General features: G+C 45.5%; 1 long non-coding RNA gene across 1 annotated transcript; it reads right to left on the bottom strand.

Annotated features, from left to right (window-relative positions):
- Positions 1–563: 563 nt before the first annotated feature.
- LOC114073785 lies at positions 564–5,112 on the bottom strand. The gene is made up of 3 exons (XR_003574393.1): positions 5,048–5,112; positions 1,417–1,592; positions 564–874 (listed from the first exon to the last, which is right to left on the bottom strand). It is a non-coding gene; the product is annotated as an uncharacterized LOC114073785 (long non-coding RNA).
- Between the last annotated feature and the right edge of the window lie 242 nt (positions 5,113–5,354).

Raw genomic sequence — 5,354 nt, 5'->3', positions numbered from 1 at the left:
TACTGAGCCATTCGTGCAATGAGTTGCCTCCTCAGGCACCCAGAGCCACTCCTAATCATTGCTCTCCTCTAAGTGTCCCTTACTGTTTCAAGGGGTTTATCCTTTCTTTTCTCCCAGTTTTTAGTAGTTCTGTGGCCTTATTTTGGTGGTGCACATTTAGTATATGGAGCCAGGAGTTAGGATGTGGCTATGGGGTCTGGAAACAGAAATGAGTGAGCCACTGTGAGCCTGAACACCTTCAGAACCAACCTAACCAGGCTCAGCGAAACATTTAAATATCGTGGGGGCAGAGGCTCAAATTATCCACTGCCCATGGGGAAAGATCCACCAAAGTGCAGTGCCAGATCAGCTGAGTATAAAAGGTTGTCATGACCCACACCATAGAAACCACAATCAAATTAGCACTAATTGGAAATTGCAGCCGAGAGACCAAAGACTGAATGGGCCATGAAGATTGAACTCCACATTGTCCTCAGGGTTCTCAAATCAGCACTAAAATCCCTTGCACTAAAAAGAGAATAACCATTCCTTCGAAGTTCTTACATATTTTAGAATCCGTGATTCAGTCACATCACACTCCCATGCAGGAGTGCTGTTTCATCAATATTATGCATTTCCAGCGTGGTGGAAAGCCCCAGTCTGAAGTCTTGCTGAAGCAGATGCCGTACAAAGTCCTGATTCCTTTCAAAATAAGCTCACGACCCACAGGCACTGCTGGCTGTACCACACGTTAGCAGTGGGCTTTTTTGTGGTTTCCATCAAATGTGGTTTAAAGGAGAATGTCCCCAGCACGCAAGGCTACAAAAAGAGTTCCCCAGTACAAGTCTGACCTTCTCTTCATAGTCCCCAAGCCCATAAAAGGAGAGTGTGGCCCCTGTGAAAGAAAGACAAAAGACTTTTGAGGACGTGGCTGTTTGATTTGATTCCTGCTCAATCCATACTATTTTACTGGGTTGTTTATTGGCTGTAAACCATTACACCATGTTTGAGGCACTTTTCAGGGGGCCCTGAGCCTCAGTGTGATGTCCATCTGCACACGCCCTTGTTGAAAGCCTCACTGAGAATTTTCTCTCAGTGTTCTGCAATTCCTGGGGAAAAAAAAAAAAAAAAGTGGATCTAATTTCTCCTTTGACTTTCTCTGGCTTACTCTTCCAACCCTGCATTCTTTGTGTGCCTCTTTCTTGGACAACAAGGAGCTTGGGCAATTGCCAGTCTGGATTTGTCCCTGTGACTGTGCTCCCATACCAAAACCTACAATGTCCCTTTCTCCACATTTCAGATTTGCCCTGTAGAACACTGTATCCCCTCTAACATGCATGGCCCTCATCCCAGACTATCTTGAAAAACTTCTCCCTAATGCCAAGTCATCTCAAGCCTTGGGAGAGGTTTCCAGACTTGTTCCCCTTCTTCCTTCACTTGTTGGTTCTGCAACAGCACCACCCTCATACTCCCTTTGAAGAACCTGCTGGCATTCTCATGTCCTGGGAGCTGCCTTCCTGTACTAATGCCAGAGCTGTTAAGCTGCAAGTTGCTCCCATGAACATCATTGATGGGTCCATTTCCAGAGAGAAAAGCAGTAGATCTGTTGTAACCTACAGAGATAACACTGAAACTGGCTTCTGGATGAGGAGGGCTTCACTGGGAGAGGGAGTAGAGACAAAATGAACTCATTATTGCTTTCACCCAGTGCCAGACACTGAAAGAATTTAACTGGTTTAGTGCAATTGGCCTTTTTCGTTATGTATTCGGGCGTCATGATGGACGAGTCGTTAAAAAATAAATACAGAAGTAATGATGGTAGCAATCACAGAAAGCAATTCTCAGATATAATAAAGAGTCTCCTGGATGTGTACAGCCTGTGCTACACTATTGATTTCTTCCTTTCTTTATTGCACTTCACTCCTCTCAGCTCACCCCAGCCCCAGCCCTCGTGCTGCACAGCCTGCCAGCCAAGCGCTCCGACGAGCAACCATGAATTATTAACATGCAGGAGCCCTTTAATTGGATGAGCTGCAATTAATAATTCATTGGAGGTGCTTGCAGAGAGAGGGAGGGAGGGAGGGAAGAAAGGAAAGCGGGTGAGATGTTGATACTGAGAATTGGGGCCACAATATGGGAGCAAGTGGGAACTTGAGATGTTCCAGCTGGAGGCCTCAAAAGGATTGCCGTGTGCCTGGCTGCAAGGGGAACTTGGTACAGCTTGGAGACACCTGCCCAGGAGAATGAGGGATGCTTTTGGAAGTGTTACCTACCATTTGCAGTGTTCCCAGCATGACAAATACATGGCCCTGTGCCCAGAGCTGGCAACACGAGGAGCCCACAGTAGGGCACAGAGCTCAGCAACGAGCCTGTTTCCCACCTGTGCCTCCAGTGCTCTTTGAAACAGCCCCAGCATCCCATCCCAGTGGGGATTTCCCTCCCTGAAAATGACCCAGAAACAGAGTGGGGTGGGTAGGAGGCAACGAACTCGCTGTGCTCATCACACCACCAGACTCTGCTTGCAGGGCTCCTACAACAAATTAATATACTCAGCCACACGCAGTCTTGCTGGCTTCCAGCTGACAGGCAAGGCCACAGACCATTAATGTTAATTAATATTTACATTACAGTTGTGCCTGGAGGGTTCAATTCAGGTCTCTGTGGTGTGATGCATCCTACAAACATACTGAGGATTGGGTCCCCTCTTGTGCTACTCAGTCCACAAACACATACAGAGACACGTTCCTCTGCCTAGAAACAGCCTTTTACTTTTGCTTTTCATAACTTGTGTTTTTTATGGCTTCAGTAAAGATGCCTGGATGGCTATTAAAAAAAAATGAAGAAAAGAAAATAGGAAAAACAAAGCAAGATTTAGTGTTTGTAGAGGTAGTAGGAACCACAATTTCATACCAATTTCTTTGCTGAGCCTCTAAGGTGTGGATAAAAGAGGCATAACAGTCCTGGCATACAAAGGCCACTAATGTATTTGAGAAAAGGGCAAGTTCTGGGGTCATTTGGCCTGACTCTTCCCTCACTATACATTGCCAAATTTCCAGTGATTGTCCCCATTCTGACCCAAGAAACAGAAGGTGCATGACTGAAACCTACCTTCCAGAAACACATCCCAGGCCTTCATGATTTCATTCTGTCAAAAGACTGGAAAACCTGTTTTGCCATTTGTGGGGAATGACACTCTTTGCCCTCTGGGACTCATTAACGGGCTGAACGGGGACACACCGAATCAGTGACCCACAGGATATCTCAGCTTGGAAGGGACTCATAGCACACACAGAAATTTATCCCAGTTTTCCCATATTGCTGAAGTTATGGGGATAAGCAGAACCAACAGCGACCATTCCACTTTTGCACCAGCTCTGCTCAGTGCTTTGATGCTCTGCTTTCCCTCTCAGAAGAAAACAAAACAAAACAAAACAAAACAAAAACAACAACAACGAAAAAACCAACCTGTTTTTTGGTGTCTATTTTTTCTCGGGGAATCAACTTGGGACTTTTTTCCTCAATCTTGGCCAGGCCACTGTTGCTTCATCCAATCTGTGCATCTTCTCCACACTCTCCTGTGTCTTTTAATTAACCTGTAGTGTACCTCCAAGCTCAGGCTTGAAGCCAGAGCCAGAAGTCATTTGCATAGTCTTGTGAGTACAGATCCACTCTAAATCTCAAACCTCCTCCTACTCCTGCCTTCCTCTGTGAAGCAGAGGTGAGTGTGGCAACATCTGCATTCCAGCTCAGCTGCTCCATTAGCAAGTTGGGAAGGTGGGGCCAGGCTTTCACCTCTCCCATCTGCTACAGGGATGTAACAAGGCTTTGATTCACTGAGGGGCTCGTTCTTCAATGAAAAATACCGGAGAGTTCCTGCAGCTACCGGGAGTCTTAAAGATAAACAAGGGCTTAAATCCCGCTCTGAACTAAAATGTAAACAAATCCATGGCCCTGCCAGGCTCTAAGGATCAAGCCTGGTGCAGAGTTCTTATCTGTCCCAAAGGCACAACACAGCTGTTATTTTTTAAGCTGCCCCCAAGGATAGACCAGCTCCAGTTCCATGAATACGATCACCTTGCTCTTCATTGACCCTGATTTTCCTATTCCTTCAGGTATCAAAGATATTTTCATTTCGAATATTTTAGAATTACTGACCACATAGCTGAACAATTTAGTCAGAAGGGATCCATAATCCATACACCATCCCAGTTCCAAGATTTTTCGAATATTTAATACAACAAACTCTACTATGTAGAAACCCGCCTGAAGTTTGGAACGAGAGGTTGAGAATTAAGAATTTGAAACTGATTTTTTTTTTTTTAATTGAAAGGATTTAATCTCCCTGTGCCTCCGTTTCCCCAGTTCTTCATGTGCCATAAGAAAGTCAGGACCCATCTTCAGAGTGGGAGTTTGGGTCTTAATGAAGAGGTTCCACACACTGCAAATGAGAGTCACTGTAGGGCCACTTGGAGCATTAGTGTTATTATAGGAGTGCCATGGGGACCCATTCAGGATGGAGAATCATCTTTAAGAGAGAGATGTGGAGTCTCTTTGCTTCTGCAGGTTAACAGCTGACCTTTTAATGCTCCATCTGCACAGTTTGATACAGAGCAAACGTTTTGATCATTTAATATGGTAAACAGAGAAAGAGTTTGGTAGAAAATGATGTTCTTTTAGCTGTAACCCAATGTTTATTTCCCCTGTTTGACTAACTCCTTTTCCTTTTTGAGGTAAGCAGGCTCAGGCTATGCAAGGCTGGGTTAAGGATTCCCCCGAGCTAAAAGTGTGGCCACACAAACCCTTTTTCCAGTGTAAAAGCTAATTAAAAAATTCCTGCCTCTGGCTGCCCTTGAGTTGCAGCTCTTCACCCCTTCACCTGTGCCTCTATCTGGGGGTTATGCTGCAAACCACACCACAGAAATGATCCGTGTTTAAAAACCATCAAACACCTACTACTCACAGGAGTGAGACCCTCCCAGGAGAGAAACCCCTTTAAAAACATCATTGCCAATGCACAGCTTGGATCTGAACACCATCACACTCTGCTCTGGTCTGCAGTCCTGCTCACCTCTTGTTCTGCTCCTGGCAGGGAAATTTGCTCTGCCAAAAGCAGACCTTGGGATGTTTTTGTGCTCCAGAAATTGCATCCCATAGAGAGGAGAACCCTGAAGGTGGATTGATGGAAGATCAACTCGTCCTTACAGTTGCTGATCTTTGTCCTACACAAATACAGGAGATGAACAAGTTAGTGCCAAAGAGGATGGTACTCCCTACCATAAACCTCTCCCTGGTAATGCCCACAGTCCATCTCAGCTCCATTGCTACCAGATCCAAGCAGGGCATGGAGGAAGCTGCAACAATCAGCAGACAGGGAG

Source organism: Empidonax traillii, unplaced genomic scaffold (genome assembly GCF_003031625.1).
Source record: "Empidonax traillii isolate 1590-97213 ecotype Southwest subspecies unplaced genomic scaffold, ASM303162v1 scaffold34:size3740991, whole genome shotgun sequence".
Taxonomy (NCBI): Eukaryota; Metazoa; Chordata; class Aves; order Passeriformes; family Tyrannidae; genus Empidonax; species Empidonax traillii.
This window is presented reverse-complemented; position numbering and strand designations above follow the sequence as displayed.